The 23,279-nt window shown below is 41.1% G+C and overlaps 1 protein-coding gene across 6 annotated transcripts in view; it reads right to left on the reverse strand.

Annotated features, from left to right (window-relative positions):
- osbpl8 (oxysterol binding protein-like 8) overlaps nt 1-13,392 on the reverse strand; it is a 101,439-nt gene extending 88,047 nt beyond the window's left edge. For 3 of the 6 annotated variants that reach the window (XM_078941649.1, XM_023952609.2, XM_023952606.2), the window contains exon 1: nt 13,066-13,392. The gene's annotated coding sequence lies outside the window, so the exon portion shown is untranslated. The remainder of the gene's footprint in view (nt 1-13,065) is intronic. The other 3 variants (XM_078941648.1, XM_078941653.1, XM_078941650.1) reach the window with 3 other exon arrangements.
- Nucleotides 13,393-23,279: the final 9,887 nt, after the last annotated feature.

The following is a 23,279-nucleotide window of genomic DNA, read 5'->3' on the forward strand; positions in this document are numbered from 1 at the left end:
TGACTAGACCTGACACAGCTCCCTAGCATGCAAACACACAACATGCCGGATTCTATGGAAGCAATTGTGTAGCATAATTAAAAATAAAAGTCAAAACCAGAAATGCTTTTTCATTTTCAAAATGAAGCTGCATTTGTTGACTCAAAATTAAAATGAAAAAGCAATTCGACAAAATGCTTTTTCCTTTTCTTCCTCAACGCTGCTTTTTTCTGTCACTTAATTAAGATGATAAAGAAAATGGTATTTGACATTTCATTTTCAAAAAGTTCTCTGGTAAATTTGTAACAAAATTCATTTAGAAATGTCTAATTTTACAATTGAAATGGATTAACAGAAATGCGTTTTCATTGTCAAAATGAAGCTGCATCAAATGACTCAAAATTAAAATTAAAAATCAATACTTCGAAATGCTTTTTCCTTTTCTACTTTAAAACCGCTTATTCTGTGTCATAATTAAAACGAAAATGCAAAGAGGGGGTTGCACCCTGCGAATAGTGTCGCATATCTCAATTTGACTTAGTATTTCCAGAGGGGAGGCAGGGCGATGACGTCAGTGCTATCTCTGTCTGTCCGGCTGCTAAGAGAAACGGTGCGGCCAGGCTTGTGTTAGCGGCAGAGGAGAGGGCTTTGTGACGGTTGTGCTCTCCTGATGATTGCACACAGCTTCTCAGGACTATATAGCAGCATTTCCGCCTCATGCGGTCCGAAGTTCGGGACCACAGCCTCCTTCGTAAGCCCCGCTGTCCGCAGGATTCGAAGTTTCTCCCTCGGACTTGCTCTTTGGACAGAGCTAAACCCCGGCCCGCTAGCCCGGAGAGAAAGCTTGTCCGGGGAAGATGCGAAGCGCAGGAGGAGGAAATGCTGCTCAAAGACCTGAGAAACTAAACCATCATATGAATTTGTGTTTCCAGTGGTGTCCAAAAAAAATAAAGGCTGATGTAATTCCCACATATTTACATCCAAGATAGTAATACAGTAATAAAAGGACACATCCGTGGCTGTGTATGACTGTGTAGTTCCAAAAGATACGTGTTGGTGCAAACAAACGTTTAGCATGGCGAAATTTGCTGGAGCTGTTGATGGGGCTCCAGCTGTCCTCGAACAGAAAATCAGTGCCACGCTGCAGGAGACCATCTTCTAAATGTGCTTATTACTGTTATGATTATTAAGGGTCTGCTCGCTCATAATCTTTTAAAATCTGTGCGGCCAGTGTTTTTTTCTTGGCTGCAAGTACCTGAAAGAAGCGTTAGCATTAGCCTAATGCGTGCTAAAAACATTAGCCATGGAGGAACAGAAGTCCAGGAGCACCTTGGATGTAAATATGTGGGAATTACATCAGCCTTTATTTTGTTCAGGACACCACTGGAAACACAAATTCATATGATGGTTGAGAGTTTCTCGGGTCTTTGAGCAGCATTTCCCCCCTCCTGCACATCGAAGCTTCCCCGGACAAGTTTTCTCTCCGCGCTAGCGGGGCGGGTTTAGCTCCGACCACCAAAGAGCAAGTCCGACGGAGAAGCTTCGAACAGTGCTGACAGCGGAGCTTCAGAAGGAGGCTGTGGTACCAAACTTCGGACCGCATAAGGCGGAAATGCTGTTACGTAGTCCCAAGAAGCTGTGTGCAATCATCAGAAAAGCACAACCGTCACAAAGCCATCTCCCATTCCGCTAGCACAAAGCTAATCCTAGACATATCTGTGTCTCTTAGCAGCCGGACACGGAGATAGCACTGACGTCATCGCCCCGCCTCCCCTCTGGAAATGCTAAGTCGAATTGAAATATACGGCACTGTTCGCAGGGTGGATGTGAAAATGAAAATTCAATCCCCTCTTTGCATTTTCGTTTTAATTATGACACAGAATAAGCGGTTACAAAGTAGAAAAGGAAAAAGCATTTCGAAGTATTGATTTTTCATTTTAATTTTGAGTCATTTGGTGCAGCTTCATTTTTAAAATTAAAAAGCATTTCTGTTAAGTCATTTTGTCAAATTAGAAATTTCTAAATGAACTTTTTGAAAATAAAATGTCAAATACCATTTTCATTATCATTTTAATTAAGTGACAGAATAAGCAGTGTTGAAGAACGAAATGAAAAAGCATTTTGGCGGATTGCTTTTTCATTTTAATTTTGAGTAAAAAAATGCAGCTTCATTTTGAAAATGAAAAAGAATTTCTGGTTTTGACTTTTATTTTTAATTATGCTACAGAAACGCTTCCATAGAATTCAGTGAAACACTAGGCCAAATGCAAAGATCCCGTCTGCAGCAAACCGGAGAAAAACCCCAAATGCACCAGGACAACGTGCAAGAAAGTTCTTAGCCGGGATTCAAACCAGGATGTCACTGCGAGGCCAGAGTGCTAACCACTACCCTACCATTAGGCCCAGATGTTAATAAAAAAAAAAAAAAGAAAATCAATTAACTGATTCTGAATAGGTTATTCCTTAGAAATAAAATAAAATCCATATATTGATTTTAAAAGGTTTTTTTTTTTCTTTTAGACAAAAAAAAGAATGGATAGTTTTATTAAAAGTTTGCCTTTTGGTCCGCTTAAATGCTAAATTGTGTAAAATAAAGGTTTTTCATAACCAAACAGAATCTGCTTTAAATAAAAATTTCAAAAGTAAACCAGTTTTAGATGAAAGTGCATTAAATCAAAATGTTTCAGAATGTCAGCAGTGATGGCAGCCCTAAAAAAACAAAGTTCAGTGTCCGAGGCTTCAGTCTTTTCTGTGTCAGTTTCAGCTCTCATGGACAGGGGCCCCTCCCTCACGGAAACCCGTAAATAAAACACTGTCATAGCTCCTGCTGAGACTCAGAGACAGCTCCGCCTTCAGTTAACATGACAGGAAAACTCTGATCCAGATCAGACCGCTCAGTGTCGTGTGCAAGCAGACGTCACATTCAATCTTTTAAACCTTTTTCCCATAAAATACAGAATTATCTCCTTATGTTAGAACAACGACTAAAAACCCACGAGCCGTTGCAGTTTTGTGACTAGAACTATTCCTTTATTGGTTTTAATATTTGATATCATATCCATGAGAGACTGAGCATGCTCTGAGGAGGATGAGCTGCACCACACCATCCTGCAGCATCGATCAGAGCTCTGAAGAGGAGAGCTGTGTGCAGCACTCTGGAGCCTGAATGAATTAGGACACAGCCCAGCAGAACATGCCCAGCACTGTTCAAGAAGAAAAAAAGACCTCTAAATAGAGACAAAACTGACACACACAGTTAGACCGTGTTAAAGTTGAAGGCAGAATTGCCTTATCAGTTTACACACATTTTACAACTAACCATCAAGTCATTTTGCGGGTTGTAAAGCAATAATTCCGATAATAAAACTTCTACAATTCATCTCTTGAAGTCCCACTCCGATCATCTTTTGATCTATTTCGAAACGGTTCCCAGTGGTTTTTCATTATGATGATACTGTTTTAGCCAAAATCTAAAAAACCTGTGTCCTTTTCTAGGACAGTTTCTGCAGAGCAGCAGGAGTTCCAAATAAATTTGAATACGTGTGGTTGAGAGCTCTCTGTTTACACTCTCTCTCGTCAGCACAATCCGCTGATTCCTTCACAGAGAAAAACAGCTTTGTACCATTATGCGCAAAAGCATAACATTTTACTGACGTAAAGTCTTCCACATTGATGCAAAGCTGGTGTGAAAGGCCACTTTTCAGAATCCGTTGAGTTATGCAAACGGTCAAAGAGTTAAACTACCGTAATTTCCGGACTATAAACCGCTACTTTTTTCCTGCGCTTACAGCCCTGCGGCTTATTCAGTGACGCGGCTAATTTATGGATTTAATTGGCGGCCGCCATGTACGTACTTTCGATCTCAGTGAATGGTTTGAATTCTCTATCTAACACCAAGCACAAGGCATTTATTTTTCAACACACCTCTTAGCAGCCAAACAGCATGGACTTGACTTCAGGTCTTAGACACTTCAGTCATGGTTCAACAAAAAGAAACACGCATGCCCGGCCACATCCCAGAATCCTTTGGTGCCATTAGACCCAACGTGCATGTGATCGCCATTACAGTATGATGCAGCTTTCAAGTTAAAAGCAATCGTTAAAAGCAGCGTGAAAAAATCCACCATCACAAACGGGTTTGGAAAAGCCGGTCAGCTGCGTGACGGAGAGAACAGCGCATGCTCAGGAGTGAATTTACCTCTGAGTCATAGTGACTCGGCTGGCTGCACGTAAATATGTGGGAATAACATCAGCCTTTATTTTGTCGGGACATGACTGGAAACACAAATCGACGTGATCGTTTTTACGGTTTCTAAGGACTGAGCGGAATTTTGCTTTGAAAAGCTCACAGCCTCCGTGTGAGCTGGAGACATCTTCTCCTGCTGCTCTTATAGAGCTGCGGGGCCGATGGCAGTCTGATGGCTCCCACACGTAACAACGCATCCGCCCCTCATACACAAAACGTACAGTATACACGATTTGCTCCTTCCACCGGCGCAATGGGGACGAAGTGCTCCTCCTTGAAGTCGCCCTGGCCAGAGGTGTCGGAGTAGATAGGAAGGGGAGACAAGGAGCGCGCGGGGCGAGCGCGGAGCACAGAGGCGTCCACGGAGCGCAGAGGCTTCTGACTTCTGACGCACGCGCCGCACTGAGGCGCGCGTATCGCGCTGAGGCGCGCGCTTTTCAGTCGCCGCTGCTTTATTTTACTGGTGTGTTTTTTTAACCAGTCCTGTTACTCCCATAATGCTGCTGCGACACAAGCGGAAGGAGAGCTTTTCCCGTTCACCCCTCCATGCACTGCTGATACTTGCTCATTCTTAAACACGTACAACAGTATGGCGAGCCGGGCGTTGGCCCCGCCTTTAGCCCATAAGACTCATGGGAAATGTGGAATCGCGGATGTAAATTTCCTCATCATAACTGAGGGATGTAATGTTGATTATATGGTTACTGTTTGTAATTTTATGTATGATACCTAGATTGTCAATAAGTAAAAAAAAAAAAAAAAATGAAATAAAAACACCATAACTGAGGAACTTGTGAACAGAATAGAGGTCCGTGCTGTTTGACAGATGTTGACATACTCAAATACATGAGCCTGAGGCAAAGCCGACTCCACCCAGTGTGCTGATGAATCGCACTGCTCTGGGATTCAGGACGTGATTTGTCAGAATGACAATGTCGCCTAACACATGCGCGGCTTGTACTCTGACGCGGCTTGTGTATGTATAAAAACACGTGAAAATGGGTGGGTGCGGCTTGTAATCGGGTGCGCTTCGTAGTCCGGAATTTACGGTACTTATTTAGAGGTCGCCAGTGTTAAAGAGTTAACCTTACCTCTGTGTTTTACAAAAGTTTGCATCAATTTTTTTGTTCATGTTCATCTGAACGTTTTTTATCTCATGTTTTTTAAAAGTCTTTTTTTGTGAAGAAGTGTAAAGTATTTTGGGTTTTTATACTTTGACGCTTGTTTCGTTTTAATAAACTCTGAAATCATCAATGCTGGGCGTGCTAACTGGTTTAGCACTCTGGGAAGCATATCTGGGAACGCACACTCACCTTACATTTAGACTAACAGTTCCACACCTAGTTAGAGGGAAGCTGCTCATTCATGAAACAGCTAATGAGTGTGGACAAAAACATTCTAAAGCTTCAGTAGTCCTCTGGCAGTTTGGCAGCTGGAAGTGAAAGCTATGCAGAAGAGCAGGTTTTCAGTGTGTGTGTGCTGAGCTGGGATCACACTCATGACTGTAATGATTACCAAGTGAAAGAAGACACCTTTAAAGTCCTCACTGTTCTAGACAACAGTTTCCCTTTTACTTTGAAAAGGCACTGCTTTTTCAATTTCAGGCCCCAGGGCCAAATGTGGCCCAGGGCCCATGTTTAATGGGCCTTCAGGAAACACAGAACAGAAGAACTAGAATATGACCCACATGTGAAACTTGCCCTTGACTTTGCATTAATTCTCAGGTTTGGTCCAAACGAGGCATTTTCCTCTGAAAAAAAAAGACTAAATGAGCTGAATATGTGACAATGAACAAAACACATTTAAAAGAAATTTTAAAACAGTCTTCTGGCCTTTATTTTTTGTTTACATTAAAACAAAAGAGATTAAACAACTACACTCTCAAAGCTGTGTTTCCACTGAAATTGAGCAAATTAGATTTATCCAAAAAAAAGTTATTGCGCTTGGAGTAGGTGGTTTTTGGGGTACAAGCATCACACAGCTTATTAAAAGTTCAGCGTGTCATGTGGAATTGTTGGATCCACAGCTCCTCTGTAAAATCGCCAACCACCATTTCCCAAAATTTCTTTATCCGTAGCCCCTCCCACGTGTATGGAGCCCGCCGCTCCATGGCCTGAATAAGACGCAGACATCTCCTTTGATAGATGATGAGCGCTCGTGCCGTGGCAAATTTGAATGGATCTGCTGTAAATCAAATTATTACCATCCATCGCCATGTTTTTGATCGCGTGAGTTGGTTTGTGTTTATTCACATAATCAGGATTTAATGGAAACTGTGTCATTGCTAAATTGTGTTTTTCAACATTTCTAGGATTTTGATAAAGTTTTGTGCATATGTGGAGCAAAATCCAATATTTTTTAATCAAACACAATCACAAAAAAAACAAGTAATAATAATAATGGATTGGATTTATCTGCGCTTTTCCAGATGCTCAAAGCGCTTACAATGTGTCCAGTATTTATTCACTCCTCATTCATACTTGGTGATGGTAACTACTGATGTAGCCACAGCTGCCTGGGGCAGGCTGACATGATCCCATCAAGATATTTTGCACATGTAACCGCGGCTTATGGTGTCGACTTGCAACATGGCGGGGGCGTGGCATCATGATGGTGTCTCTCCATCGGGATGTCAGTCACCCATCACGATGGACGATGGTACATCGGCACAACCCTACTAGAAAAGGAATATTGTGTCATCCATGTGTGGATCCCCCGCCCCCTCTATAATCACCCTCCTATCCCTCCCTCTCTAACATCCCTCTCTCTTCTTACCTCCTTTCCTTTTCCATTTGGTGCAACACAAAAGATTTTCAAATATGCTTAAGTTTGGCCTAGATTACAAAAGAAGTTTATTCAGACATACCTCTGTCTTGTCAGAAGATTCACAACCCCTGTTGTTAAAGTAAAATCTGTCTAACACAAGAGGCCTTCAGCTCTCATCTGTCTGCCCAGCTGTTGGACAGGACAAGTTAAAAAAAGAAAAATGAGTAATTTAAACAGAACAAATGAATAATAATCCATCCATTCATCCATCTTCCTCCGCTTATCTGGGACCGGGTCACGGGGGCAGCAGTCTAAGAAGAGATGCCCAGACTTCTCTCGTCCCAGCCACTTCCTCCAGCTCCTCTGGGGGGACACCGAGGCGTTCCCAGGCCAGCCGACAGACATGGTCTCTCCAGCGTGTCCTTTGTCTTCCCCGGGGCCTCCGCCCAGTGGGACATGCCCGGAACACCTCTCCAGGGAGGCGTCCAGGAGCAATCCGGACTAGATGCCCGTGCCAACGTTCACCGCACGCACACACACACACTCAGGTAGACCCCGCCCCCTCTATCCCACCAGTCACCAGCCCACCGTTGATTGACATACACAGTGGTCCAGCAACTGGCAGAAAGAGCGGGGTGCCAGCCACCCGCAGCTTTGCGGACGTGTCGTGAATGTAATCTCCCCTCTGCAAGCCCACATCTATTTTGTTTAGGTATCCCCGATATGGAGCAGCAAGAAGTCAAGGATAAACTTAAGACAGGGGAACTGAAAAAGCTAACAGGCACCGCAGCAGCTGCAGTATTTCTCTGCGTAATTAATCGAGTGCGCATCAAGATCTCTCTTTCACTCTCTTTGTCTGGCCTCTTATTCTGTGTTCCAGCGTTATTTTGTTGTGCAAATGCATTTATCATGTAGGGAGGAACCTATGCGCAGCGCTTCCGGCGGAACCCTATGCTACAACAGCGAGCTTGACTACACGCGCGTCTGCAGCGACCACTCTGTTCGAAAGAAAATAACTTTCATGATCATAAAAATATGTAGATTATTTTACCTTTAAGAAATCTGGCGTTTTTTTTCTGCCAAAAATACTATGGGATAAATTGAAATTTCAGGTTTGCTTTGGGCTCGGGCCAGCAAATCAAGTTAATTGGTCGGGTTCGGACCGGGTTCTGCTTTAATGCCCGTGGGCCTGTGTCGGGTCAGGCTGGATTTTTTAGGCCCGATCTTACCTCTACTTCTCACCCTATCTCTAAGGGAGCGCCCAGCCACCCTACGGAGGAAGCTCATTTCAGCCGCTTGTATTCGGGACCTCGTTCTTTCGGTCATGACCCATAGCTCATGACCATAGGTGAGTATTGGAATGAAGATCGACCGGTAAATTGAGAGCTTTGCTTTTTGGCTCAGCTCTCTCTTCACCACAATGGACCGAAACAGCGACCGCACGCCCCAGATGGAGGAGTTTAAATACCCTGGGGTCTTGTTCACAAGTGAGGGAAGACCGGAGCATGAGATGATGAATTAATAGTAATAAAATTATAAATTCTTCTATCAAAAACTAAGAGAGCAGTTTTTTGAGTGGAAGAAATGAATTATTTATTTGAAGACGTTGTACTTCAACCAGTTGCTTATTTAAGTCCATGCTTTTTTCTCCTTTTTGAACGATACATTTCATTTAATGTTCTTTTTAAAAATCTTTTAAAATCTTTATCATGTTTTTATCCTGTAAAAAACAGAAATAACGTGACGACCAGATACGGTGGCCGTTTGGTCCAGTTGTTCAGCTCAGACGACAGACCATTTTCAGACTGAGGAATATCAGAGAAAACCAAAGCTCAGTCCGATTGGAAACGAATCGAGACAACCTCCAAAGATGAATCAGAGAGCGGTGCCTGGTGCTAGTTTTATTAATTATTATGAATTAATTGCTACTTTAAACACAGACCAAGTAACGGCTAACCATTAATATTTCCATTTATGTTTATCTTTACTCATTAGTTATATACCGAACTATAACCTCATGTGTGCTGCTGTTAGATAAACTGAGTGTCATGAGCAACCAGGAACCAACTAAACAAATCTGGCACTTAGGAGGAAATGCATCCAAACATCCAGATGACCCTGATCAGCTGTCGCCTTCGCATTTACACATCTGTACAGGATCTAAACACGTGGGACTTCACAAATGCTGCAGATGCTCTGTGAGATAAAGAGAGGGTCGAGGGGCTAAAATTGAGGTTTTTGAGACCTTTAGGAACTCCAAAATTTAAACTTAAAGAATAAATAAGTGAATTTTATAAGTAAACCTTCAGATTTGGATGTTACACAGAACTTGTTGGTGTGAGCTGAGGTTTTAATCTGTATTTATATGAACCCGCAGTCAATTTACAGTATTGTTGATTTGTTTCCTGAGCTAGTTCTGGATCTCTTGGTGTGTCATCCCGGTTCTGTACAGATGTGCGGCTGTGATGAGATCCTAACACACACACACACACACACACACACACACACAGCTTTTCCACAGTGACACACACTCAGACAGCGCCATAAAGAAAAAGGCAACACTTATCTCCTGCTGATAACAACTCTGACTGTAGAGAAGTCCAATAAAAAAATAACTGTGGTCAAGAAGTCTCAGTTTTACACAACCACAGTGAGCTCATGGAGAAAAGCATCGTCATGGTAACAAGGCAATGGTAAACCTCACTGCTGCTCTCTGGAATGAACAGAATGTCATTTACCCAATAAAGCAGAAAAAATCATCAGTAAAATAGCCGTACACACCCTGAACTAAACAGTAGGAACGGAAACTGCATCTCTTTGCAGCAAGCCCACAGCTGTTTAATCAGCTTAATTCATTCATTTGAATGAGAAGGTGTGTCCAAACTTTTGGTCTGTACTGTAACTCTGCATTTAAATGGCTCATTTTGCCTAAAGCCACATTAGTCATCACAACACGAGGCTTTAAATAAACAAAAATCCCCCATTCCAATTCTGTTTTTTTGTTTTAAAGTGTTTTAAGTCTCAGGTAGTTTTGTTAAAATCTTTTTTCATGCATATCCATCCATTCGTCTGATGTAGGAACAGTATAAAGATGTTGCTTCCTCAGAAACACATCCACATGTTAAAACAGCAGACCAAAGGCCTAGCTGCATGGAGTGGCTTTTAGGCCTTGTTTCCACTGAGAGGTCCGGTCTGGTCCAGTATTTTGAGCGTTTCCATTATAAAATGGACCCATTAATCTGGACTGAACCATACCATTTCCTGGCACCTGCTGGTTCCAACTGTTGAAACCCATTGATTGACTGAAGGTCTTCACAACAAAATAAGCTCCAAAAAGGCGGTGGTACTTCTTTTCGTCAACCACAATCTTTTCTCAAACAACATGAAATTGCTTTGTATCTACAAAGAACCAATAGCCAATGAGCTGCTGGATGACCTCCATTGGTGTTGTTGTTAGCTTCACCCTGCCTGAACCAGGAGGGTCCAACTTTGAATTCCCTGGACCATTCCAAACCGGACCAGACCGCTTGGTGGAAACGAGGCATCAAAATGCTTTTACACCAGGCCTGGGTGGTTCCCTTCACTGGGCAGATCTGAACTCCACCCTGAACTCTGGTCTGGGGCAAACAAGTGAGCCCTGGTTTGAATGAAAAGAAGGCTCTTCCTCTGCTAGAATATACAACCTGGTGTAGTTAAGATTGTCAAGTTGTACCAAAGTACTGCTTTGACACAGCACAGGTTGATATGAACCAAAACCATTCACCAGCTAATAATCAATGGTGGGAGCTCATAACATACAAAACACAAAGAAAAACACTTAGTCTAGCCTTCTGACCCTTGTATTTAATCATCACCTGCATTAAAGCACAGGATATTTGATCTACCTTCCTGAGTGGGCCCCAGTTTGGTCAGTAAGCTTTCACCCTGAAAAACACAGTTGGCTAAACAGGAAACCAATCTCTGAAGGATGAAGGAGTTTGTTTGTTTTTTATTATTCGGACGAATAGCAGAGGTAGATGTTTTTTTTCCTTCTTCATTTGCCCACCCCTCAAAGCAATTGGCCTGAGGTCGAAGCAGAGAGATTAAATGAAAAGGACTTTGGTACGGTGCAGTTTGCCTGCTGTAATAGTTTGAATAATCAAACACCTGTAATCTTGTGAACTTTTGCTTTATGTAAAGTGTCTGAAATATGAAGAACCATCATTTTTGTTACTTTGCTGCATCATCAATGTTTAGGTATTTTTGATGTGATTTTCTCTCAGTAACAGTATGCGAACGCCTTAAAAGTCGACTCTGCGTTCAAAGCTAGATGGATGTCCCGTAGCAGCCAACAAGCTGAGCAGTGAAGTGACTGAAATGCATCACTATTTGACTTGCAAATGAGCAGTTTCTCCTGTGACCTATTCTGTCTCCCTTTAAACAAAGCTTTGCATAAAGAATTCTGGGATTGACCTTCTTTGCATGTTCAAAAGGAGAGAATGGAAATATGGAAATGTTCAAAACATAACATCAGTAAGAAAGGACAGGTATGATTAGTGAACCTCTCTGTTTAAAAAAAACCTGTATCATACCATTCTTAAGCCTTTCAGAGTAAACTATATCCATATATAATAATACATTTTACATTTTTATTACGTATATGATAATATATTACCTTTTTGCACACTAAAGAACATTTTTTATGAAGTATGAGTTATTTTCCTGAGTTCTTTTCCTAATCTGAAGTAAGACTCGATTGATGAGGCTCCGCCCTTTCGCTCCTTGTGGGTGACGCCCATTTCATGAAGTCAACCTAGAGCCGGCCTCGGCTGCGTGTCTGCATTTCACCCAAGAAAAACAAACAACATTCAAGGTTTGGCAAAGATGGATGTGCATATGGTGAAAAGCACTAAGCCGATCACCACTAAAGTTAAAGTCCCACTATCTGTCACACACCTAGGTGTGCGAAAGTTGCTCTCCACATTTACGGTCAGCAGCAGACACAGCCGCGCTCGGGAACCATTTGGTGGCTTAACCCTCAAATTCAACTCCTTAATGCTGTGTGTCAAGCAGGGAGGCATTTTTAAAGTCTTTGGTATAACTCGGCCTGGGTTTGAACCCACGACCTTCCAGTTACAGGACGCACACTCTAACCATGAGGCTAGCTCCATGGAGAAAGTGGGCATTAGAGTTGGCCTGGAGGCAGGGCTGGCAGCACAGACTGGCTGAAAATGGCTCCTCCTTGCTTAGTGATGTCACAATGTGAGAACCTGCTCGTTTGGTGGATTGGGTGGGGGCGGTGCTCAGAGAGCAGTTTTTTAGAGAAATACTCAGAAATGTATGAAGGGATCAAAACACCGCTTTGGAATTTTTTTGTGAGGATTGAACATTATAATACACTTAAAAGCTTCTACGTGATATATGCCCGCTATAACCAACCAGAACTTTAAGCATTTCAGTTCTGTAAAGGAAAACTGTTTCAGTTTAGCTTCAGGTGTTGTGAGAAAATTGCATTTGATGAAACCAAAGTGGCTTATAAGGAACTAAAATAAATAATGCCTGACATGTTGATAAATGAGACTAAAAGAAAGGCAGAAAGCCACTAAGAGCAGGAACAGAATCTGATAGCCGGATGTTGGAGCCCTCCTTTTTCCCTGACCCTGCTGCTCATGTTCCTGGTTTAAAGTTGCAACAGTAGAGCTGGAGCTGAGAAGGAAGCCAGGCAACCTTGCAGCCAGGTCACATGACACATCCAGAGGCGGAGGGAAGCGGGGTCAAGTAAACAAGCCGGGAATGGTCCTTAGAGAAGCAAAGGTTTTCATCTATCTCTGCGTGCGTGAAAGTGGGGCGTTTGCGTGCTCACGAGCACGTGGCTGGAAGACCCATGGAGGCGGAAGTGAAGCAGCTGAAGCTGCTGCCACAGTCTGTACAACTAATCCTGCTTTATTACGTAACACCCCGCATTGCTGAACTGCAATGCAGAGCAGCAGTTATCTCTCCGCCGCGGATAAACATTAAATGATTAGCAACGACGCTAGCCGCGTTCATCATAGCAGAGTCTTACTTAGATCAGTATTTTTGGGACTGGTACTTACCGCTGCTGTGCTGGGGGGTCTGCGGGCTGACCCACGGAGAGAGACCACAATAACAGTGCTTCCAAATAACGCAGTCTTCAGAGGCGTTTGTGTAAAGAGCTAACTGTTAGCGGTCTACCGGGTGTCCGCAGCAAGCAGGGATGCTCTCGTTGGTCAGCTGACGTCACGACGGCACTGTTCTAAAGCATACGTTAAAAAAACCGGTCGAACCAGTCCTGACATGTCATCTGCTGCCCGCCTTCCCTCGTTTAATGTTCACTAGTTAGCTAACAGCGCGCCTGTACGATTCAGGCTGAGAACGAGTTTAAAGCTGACGAAATTTACGACACTTCCTGGTGGGGATTTCAAAATAAAAGCCTCACGTCTTTTCCTTTTAATCAGGCATCTCAACTCTGTATCTTCAGACAAAGCTTGGTGAAATTCTATATATCTGCCATATTATGGTGTATTATTCTGTTATAGTAACATTAAAGGGATATAAAGAGCAAGTTAAATTAAACCAAAATATCTGGTACTGAAAATGCAAGGATCATTTATATGTATTTACAGCTGTACATAATATATTGAAAGGTAAAAAATGAAGCAGCAGTTTGTGCTGCAGTCAACAGTAAATGCTCTGAGGGTTTTTATACTTGTTAGTATAACAGGTAATTTGAGGGATCTGAATATCCTCCCTGATGGCAGCAAGCTGAACAAGCGGTGTCTTGGGTGACAGCCTTCTGCCTTGTTTCTAAGCTCTGCCGAGGCATCATAAACTAACCATGTTCTCTGGGGAACAAAGGGCAGCGCATGATGTTTTCTGCAGTTCGGGCATTTGCGGACCGTGCAGTACACACCTGGGCCTTCAGTAGTGGTACATCTGAATAACTCAACCCCTCAATAAGCATTATATGCCTCTAAAGACACAGAAAAAACAAAACAGTAAACAAATATTATCTGTTACTGCAGGCAGGAAACAAATATATTTCTGCAATACAACATACATGCACATATAGAATCCATTAAATGCATAATCAAAAGAGCATAAAAATATGATGGAACCCCTGTTCACCTCCACACAACAAAGGACAGCTGAAATGCGATTGGTTGGTGTGTGTTAATGTAATAACACATGATTCAGGTATTTTTTTTAGGCCTTCAGAGAAGGCCTTGAAGGCCCTGACGGCCCACCACTGAGTTCTAGACATCCTGTCTCTGGCAGAGCAGAATCCAGACCAGTCATACTGCCTTATCTGTACACCATTTCTGCTTCTGCCATCCCAATGGGAGGCCATGTCCTCATTTGTTGTTGTTCACCTTTTGGTATATCAGCGAATCAGCCTTCACTGGTTTAGCAGAGAGCCTTACGCCGCATGCCCTTTCTGGCACAACCCTGTATTTTATCCGGCCGGGGACCGGCACAGGGGGACCTAGACATGGGCCCCTATGTGGCTACATATTTAGGCAGTAGAGCAGAGGGTCTTACATAATGAAGCTCATCTCACCTCCTTTGAATCATACCTTGGATTCCCAGATGCTAGTCCTGCACTAACCTTTTGAGCCATCCACTGATAAGAAAATGCAATAAAATTTTTCCAAAAATGTATTTGTTGGTCTTTTAAAAAATAAAAAAAAATTGATAAAACACAAAATTGCACCTAGCTGTATATTCTGGAGGTCTTGTCAGGCTTGGTAAGTATCATTTTAACCATTTTACAGAAACATCTACATTTCATACTTTAACAACTTGACTCCTTAAATATAACTGTTCTTGTTTAATGATACACTTGCATTAATTTCCTGAATGCACAAGCTGTATAGAGAGCAATGTTTTTTCCCTTTCTAGTACAACGTAACCTATTTTATTTCTTATTTTGAAAATTACTGTGTTTCCTAATGAAGCATTAGTCCCTGTTACATTTTGATTGTTGTTTTGCTGTTTATTTGTTGATCTTAAAGTTACAGAGATCATAAATCAAAGTTTTAACCTAGAAAATGTTCATCTTTCTTTTTTGAACACCATGTTGTCTTTTTTTCCCTAAATATTTTCATATATATACATATTTATTTATTATTTTCTTTTGTTATTGTACTTGAGTGGAATATTCAAATTTATTTTCATAAGAGCTGTTATTCAAACAAGGGTTTTCTTTTGAAGGGCAGGTATTATGTAGGTCCTGTGACATCATAACTTGAAAGAACAGGTTTGCTTCATATTTTCAATGATTGTCTGATTTTCCTGCCCATGCAGTCTAGAAAGTTGATATTTGTCCATAGAATAAATACTTATTTGCTTTAAAGATAGTTTTTATTGATAAGAATTAAACAGGGTGGAAGATAAAGTTGAAACATATGTTGTTTTAAATAAAAAAACATTTTTATATTTTTCAAGCATTCTTAAAAAAAAGAACTAAAATCGGTATTATTACCACTGACTGTCAATAAATATTACCAATGTAGCTACAGTGAATGTTTGAGGAGTCATTACTGCGAATGTTGTGCTTAGGGCGATCTCTAGTGGCGCAAATGAGTATTGCAGTAACACTTTTAGCATCATGAACATTTTAAATACATTTTTTTATGTGTTCCTTATTTTTTTTCTTATGATTACTTGATTTTTTTCTTAAAGAAAAACATTTAATGGTTAAATATAAAAATTTAAAAAATGTTACATTGCAAAATTTTGGGCAAATTACATTACTTGAAATTACCATATAAGTTAGAATTTCATATTTTTAGATAAACAATTTAGTTTGAACAGTTACTTTGCTGTCTTTTGTATGATTTAATCTTTCTCAGGGCGGGGGTGGGTGGGGGTACTCATGGTAGAATACAAACTGATGATCAGAGGGATTCGGACATTCATCTACACATCCATGGAATTGTGTTCATGTTCCTCCAGGTTCACACACAACTTTAATTTGGTTAGCATTTTTTTAAATAATTGAAAAATAATGAAACTTAAAACACTTTCAAATCACACAAGACAGTATTAGTTCTCATAAAACTTTATTATTTTGAAATCAACCTAAAGGAGACTTTATCATCAAAATGTCATGACTTCAGTTTCTTCTAAGTTTTTAAAGGAGCACAATGTTTGTTAAAAAGGCACACAGAAAGGGCCATACAGGTTTTCTCTTCTCAGTGATGTTTTTTATAATAATAATAATGGATGGTTTGTGTCCTATTTGGTGTAATGAATAACAGACTTTTGTGTAACATTGCTGAAATCAGTAATACTCTGTCTTTGACAAACAATGACAATTTTCATTTGGAAATATCCTTAAATTTTGGTTTAAACGATGGCAAACATGAACAGCAGTGTCATTAATTAGTACAAAAATGACTGTAAACAACATAAAAAATAAATAAGTCAAATAGCTGCCAGACACATTGTTATTAACTTTTGAAAAACAAAAGCATAGCCATTGCTTAATTTAAAAGAAATAGCTGTTAATCAGATATTAATTCTGTGAACAAATTATATTGTCTTTGTTAAAAATAAATGACAGCATTTAGTGCAAATGTGGTGTAAACAAAAATATAATTCTCCCAGAAAAATAAAAATCAAGTAGCTAGAAACTTTCATTTAAGTTATTTAAGACATAAACTGCTTTCAAAATAAATGACCAGGGATAAAATACATGAAGAACTTAAAGTGCATCTAAAAGTTAACATCTTTGTGAACAACACAATTGGGGGAAAGCTGCATGTGATGTATGTTTAAATGTTCATGTTTTTCTTGAGAACCACAGGCTAGCGTCAAGCTTTTCGTCTACCGCTGGTTAGAGGAGAGGGGGGGGGGGTCTATGGGCAGGGATGCCTCTCTTTCTTCCCTTTCCATCTCAACCGTAACTTTGGTCTGGCCGTACAGCGCAGGGATCCTTTTTTCAGTATTTCCAAGAGGGAATGTCAAAGCGTGGCTCTAATGCATTCAATAAAAACCGAAATCCCTCGTTCTCCACCCCCCGTCTTGTTGTTTTCCGTTTATTATTGCCGGTGCTCTGTCTCGCAGAAGACGGCGGTAGCTTCGTCTGGAAAAAAGTATCCGCGCTGGGCTGTGTCGGCTTCAGGCCAGCAGCAGCCACGGCTTTCTCACACAACTCCGTTGATGCAGCTTCCATGCTGCCGGCGCGTCTTTTAAGTTTTTGTTTTCGCTTCTCGTTGTTTTTCCCCCCGCCATCTTTGTTTGAATGTGTGTTCTTCTTCGTCTGCCTGCAACAGCCAATCTCACAACGAACGCCCCCTATCGACCTTCCGAAGAATTGTCTTACCAGAGGATGGTTAATATAACGTTTTACAGGGTCTTTAAACGTAAATAAAGGTCGATACTTGACGAAGACGTCTCGAGAATCAATTGCGGGACTAAATATCGCGATATATCGCCATATCGATATTTTGGCACACCCCTAGGACAATCTGACTTATTGTTCTTCACTTTTGAGTTTGTTTCCTTTGGCTGTCCTCGACAAAAACCTGACAAATGTACTGTTTTATAACTTTCTCAATGCTCATAAATAAAATTTGGAAAGAAAAAAAATGGGAGCTTTGCTTTTTGGCTCAGCTCTTTCTTCACCAGAACTGACCGATACAGCGACCACATAACTACAGACGCTGCTCCGATCCGCCTTTCAATCTCACGCTCCAGTCTTCCTTCAGTTGTGAACAAGACCCCAAGATATTTAAACTCCTCCACCTGGGGCAGGAACACTCCACCCACAGAGAGATGGCAAACTACCTTTCTCCGGTCAAGAACCATGGCCTCAGATTTAGGGGTGCTGACCCCCATCCCATCCGCTTCACACTCTGTCGCAAACCACCCCAATGCATGCTGGAGGTTCCGTCTCGATGAAGCCAACAGGACAACATCATCTGCAAAGAGCAGAGAGGAAATCCTGTGGTCCCCAAACCAGACTCCCTCCGGCCCCTGGCTGCGCCTAGAAATTATGTCCATAAAAACTATATAACAGAACCAGTGATAAAGGGCATCCCTGCCTCCAGACATTGTGATTACCAGGCCATGCGTTTGGGGTTAACTAACGCCCCTGCAGTCTTCCAGAACCTGATAAATGACGACCTGGGGGACGATATAGATGATATCCTGATCTTCTCCCGTTCTGTGGTTGTACGTTCACGTCTGCACACAACTTGAGGAGTTTCCTGGGTCTGGCCTATTAATATAGGAAGTTTGTCAAAGGTTTTTCATGCATAGCTGCACCTTTGTTCTGTCTGTTGCAGAAGGGGGCAAACTTTATGTGGACTGATGAATGTCAGACAGCTTTTGATCAGCTTAGGAAAGCCCTGACTGAAGCACCTGTTCTGTTTCCTTCCACCTGACCCTGCTCTGCCCTTTCTACAAGACACAGATGCCAGCAATGTGGACTGGGGTGCAGTTCTGTCTCAGGTAACACCTGTGGGGGACAGAGTGGTTGCATACTACTGCCGGACTTTTAACAAAGCTAGGCAATTCTACTGCACCACCCGAAGGGAACTCCTCATTGTGGTCAATGCCATAAGACACTTCAGATATTACCGGGGGGGTCTTCATTTCACTTTCAGGACTGATCATGCTGCCCTACAGTGGCTGATGTATTTTAGGGAGCCAGAGGGCCAGTTGGCGCGCTGGATTGAGGAGCTACAGGCCTTTGACTTTGATGTCCTGCACAGGCTGGGAGCACGGCACCAACCCTGATGCCCTATCACGGCAGCCATGTGTGGCAGGGCAGCGGTCCCCAACCTTTGTTGCGCAACGGACCGGTTTGATGTCTGGCAAATTCTCACGGACCGGTATGCTATATGTGGCGGACACACGCTGCAGCAACGCTGCAAAAAAGGCAGAGACACGTGATGAGACTTACTCTGCACTTTTATTTTGACACGCTAAACATTTTACATCGCACAGGTCTCATTATCCTCTCCCCTTCCCACACTCATGTTGCTAAAAAGAAGTAAACACAACAGGAAGAAACAACTAAGGGTGAAACAACATAACTGCCAAATGAAAGGACACGTAGGCAAAAAGAAACACCCATGCTCAACCCTATTTTGACCAAAGCAGGCAAAGGGGATTGATTCCCATAATGCCCTGTGATGCCAGCTCCGACAGTAACCCCTGCAGCCTGCGAAACTCCAACAGCAGACCAAACGTGCACGTGACCGACACTACATCACAATAATATGACTTGCATGAAAACTGGTATTTTCTAAACATAACATAAGAACAACAGTAGTGTCAACAGATCTTTTTGTATTATTACATTTATTTTCACAAAGGAACCAGCACAATTAGAAAATTAAAAAGGAGTTTGGCCTGAATAGAGCTGTGACCCCAAATATTAATCAAATTGGTGACCTCGCTTCCCTTCCACTGACTGGTCTCAGCAGCATCGTCCGCCATGGTTGATGTTTATGTTCTCGTTCCAGCCTACTTCAATGCAGAATTATGACCTTTGTAGCGTATCAATGACGTACGGATCGGATACATGTGGCCTGGCTGTTCAGACGGAGGTCGCATTTCAAAAGATCGGATACGTATCGGATTCAGGACCACATACCCAAGTGGCCTAAGTCACGTTTGAAAAGATTGGATCTGTGTGGTTCAGACTGTCATGAAAAGATCAGATACAGGTCGCATTGGGGCAAAAAAATCGGAATTGGGTCATTTCAGCCTTGGTGAGGTGGTTTACCGGGTTTAACTACCCCCTAGGGACAGGAAGGTGGCACTGCATCAAGACAGGCTGGCTCCTTACAGAAGTGCTGCAAGTAGGGGTGTGTATTGGCAAGAGTCTGGCGATACGATACGTATCCCGATACGCGCCCTGTGATACGATACGTATCCCGATATTTTACCGAAACATGTTTTCTTTCTGTTTTTTTAAATATGACTTTGAAAAAACTCAACCTGAATTTTAATATCTTCCACTGTAATAAAATGGTCAAATTCAGTTTAATGATCACAATATTAAGCACTGCAATTGTATCTCATATATAAGTTGCGTTTACCAAAGCAAATTCATAGTGCTTTTATTTTGGTAAGTTCAAATATAGAAAGGGAACAGTTAACAATATATATATATATATATAAAAATATATATTTTTTTTCAGTTTAAGAAAAAACAAAGAATGAATGAGCCTTAACCAATAAGTTTCTATTGGGGAAATAAAATGCTGTTTATTTTCAGCATTAATGTAGCTTCTCTAGTGCTTTTAAATAGTTCAGGAGCCTGAATGGTGCTTTAAAAATAAAGGGTGGGGGACACACACTGATTCTTTCCAGAAACAATAAAGTGTGATGATGAAGCAGCATGACAGAACGAAGGAAAGTTGCTTTAATGTGACAAAAAAGGGGCTTTGTTTACATATCTGCCCTGTTGCACCTTTGCAGCCACGCTTCTCACACACAGAAGTAAACTGGAAACGCTGATCACCACAATGTCAGCCTTTTTCAGAGCATTGTACACATCCCTCTGATCCATCAGATCCCTAAACTAGAAGCCATTGCTTTGAGGTTCTGCAGAACTTTAGCCTGCATTGCTAGCATGTTAGCAGATGCTAAGCGCATTAGCCTATTAGCTGCTGCCGTGCTTCATTGTCTATGTTACTTATCTGAGCTGCTAAAAAGCACAGAAATTCACGTTTTCATATCTTACTGGCAGCAACATGGCTCAGAGTTTCTGTTTGGTATCCATTCAAGTAAAAACTAAGTAGTTCATGTCTCATAAGAACAGAACTGCCTCTGGCTGCAGTCTTCCTGTTGTCTTGTGCAGAGTAGAGCTGCTCAAAGAGGCTCCGTGTTCTCTGCTGCCAACTAGCCGTCGGAGGGTGAAGTGGACAACTAGAGTCAGACACTGAAGGACGCTCAGAAATAATTAAATAAATATCGATCTGGCAGCATTTTGAATCGATACAAGTATTGCCAAATGACGTATTGCGATATATTGCTGAATCAATTTTTTCTTACACCCCTAGCTGCAAGGTTAGAAACCCCCGCAGGGGAGACAGAGAAGACTAAAGTGAGTGCTCCTGTGTCATTGAGACTTTCAAACAGCCTGGTTGTGCATGCTGTGGCTGAATATTCCAACACGGGATCTGCAAGCTCCACTAGGGTTGTGCCGTCCATCGTGATTTTTTTTTTCAAACTTAATTGAATGTTAAAAATCAATACAAAACAATGTTGAACAGTGAACAACAACGAAGGAACAAGCCAGGGGGTTTATACATTTTATGCATATATATTGAAACTAATACACAGAGCTAATGTTTTGATGGCGTTCTTATTATCAGAGTTTCTTATTGTCTTAATGTATTGTTTGAACTCATTAATAAAGATTGAGAAATGAGGGGTATGATTCGTTACTTTTGATTTATGAATGTGCCATTTGCATAAAAAAAAACAAAAGGTTAATGAGGTACAACTGTTCTTTTTTATGAGATGGACAGTGGGTGATGCCAGACATAATATTTTCTAAGTACAGGCGGAAGTCAGGGTCAATGTGGGCAGAAATGAAATGACAAACTTTAGACCAGAGAGTGGTGGAAAAGGGACATGACCAAAATAAATGTACAGCATCTTCAGGGTATTCTTGACAAAAAGAGCAAGTAACATCAATATCTTCCTTGAACCTTTGTAGATATAGTTTGGTTGGATAGAATTTATGGATTAGTTTGAATGAGATTTCTTTCACTTTATTGGTTAAAAAGTATTTTGCTGGTAAATTCCAAATCTTTTTCCATTCTAAATGATAAAATAAGTTATTCCAAAAAGAAACTACGTAAGGAATGGAGACAACATCCTTCTGGAAGAATGAGCGTATACGGCGATTTGTGTTACGTGAAGAAGAAAAACAAATTTGGCCTATTTCTATTTTAGTCGGATCAATTGGCAATAAAGTTGGACTTTGCAATGATGAAATTTTGAATAATGTAATAATACATTTAGGAATTGCTTTCAAAACAAAGTTAAATTCGGTTTTTGGTATTTTGATGGAGTATTTGAAGCAGAATTCTTCATGTGACATTAAAGCTCCGTTTGAATTAAACAGCTGATGAACCAAAAGGATGTTTTGATTAAACCATGATGGATAAAATAAAGATTTATGTCTATAAGTAATGTCTTTATTGTTCCATATGTAGTATCTGTGAGGAGAAAAATTGTGTTTGTAGATGAGTGACCAGGAAAGTAACATTTGTTTATGGAAGGAAGAAAGCTTAATTGGGATTTTTTGTACATTATAGTTACAGAATAAAAGAAAGTTTATGCCTCCTAATTTGGAGAAAATGTAATTTGGTATGAAATTCCAGATTGAAGTTGGATTCTTAATAAAATGTCTTAGCCAATTAATTTTAAATGTATTATTTAATGTGCAAAAGTCTAGAAAGTTAAGACCACCCTTATCATAAGTGTTCATTACAACCGTTTTTTTAATGTAATGATTTTTGTTCCTCCAAATAAAGTTAAATAGAATTTTGTCAATGGTTTTCAGGACTTTTTTGTCAACATTGAGGGATAAAGCTGCGTACGTTAGGCGAGAGATTCCCTCAGCTTTAGTTAGCAAAACTCTGCCTCTCAATGATAAATCTCTCTGGAGCCACTGGTTCAGCTTTGTCTGTGTTTTATTAATAATTGGGTCAAAATTTAATTGGCATCTGGCCTTTTTATCTTTAGAGAAAGTAATTCCTAGGTAGGTAATGGACTCTTTCACTGGAATATTACAGATAGAGAGGACGTCGCAGTGTTTAAGAGCAAATAATTCACATTTTTTTATGTTTAAACAGAGTCCAGATGCAACGGAAAATTTATTAATCAGATTAATGGCTAACGGTACCTGAGAATGATCTTTTAGAAAGAGGGTGGTATCATCAGCTAGTTGGCTGATAGTGACTGTGTGGTCTGCTATTGAAATACCTTTTAGTGAGCTGAGTTTTATAGTCAGTGAGGAGCTGGGTGCAGAGGAGGAATAAATAAGGGGAAATAGGGCATCCCTGCCTGACTCCTCTTTTTAGTAAAAATCGAGGAGAAGTCCCAGCATGAAGTTTGATAGAACAATTTCCTCCTGCATACATGGTTTTAACAGCTCCTCTAAAGAATGGACCAAAACCAAATTTTTCTATCGCATGGAGTATGAAGTTGTGTTCAATTGTGTCAAAGGCTTTGTAAAAATCGAGAAAAAGGATAAAGCTTTCGTCGGGACAATAATCTGAATAATCAATTAAATCAAGTACTAATCTGATATTAT

Source organism: Oryzias latipes, chromosome 23 (genome assembly GCF_053564925.1).
Source record: "Oryzias latipes strain Hd-rR chromosome 23, Olatipes_Hd-rR_3.1".
NCBI classification, from domain to species: Eukaryota; Metazoa; Chordata; class Actinopteri; order Beloniformes; family Adrianichthyidae; genus Oryzias; species Oryzias latipes.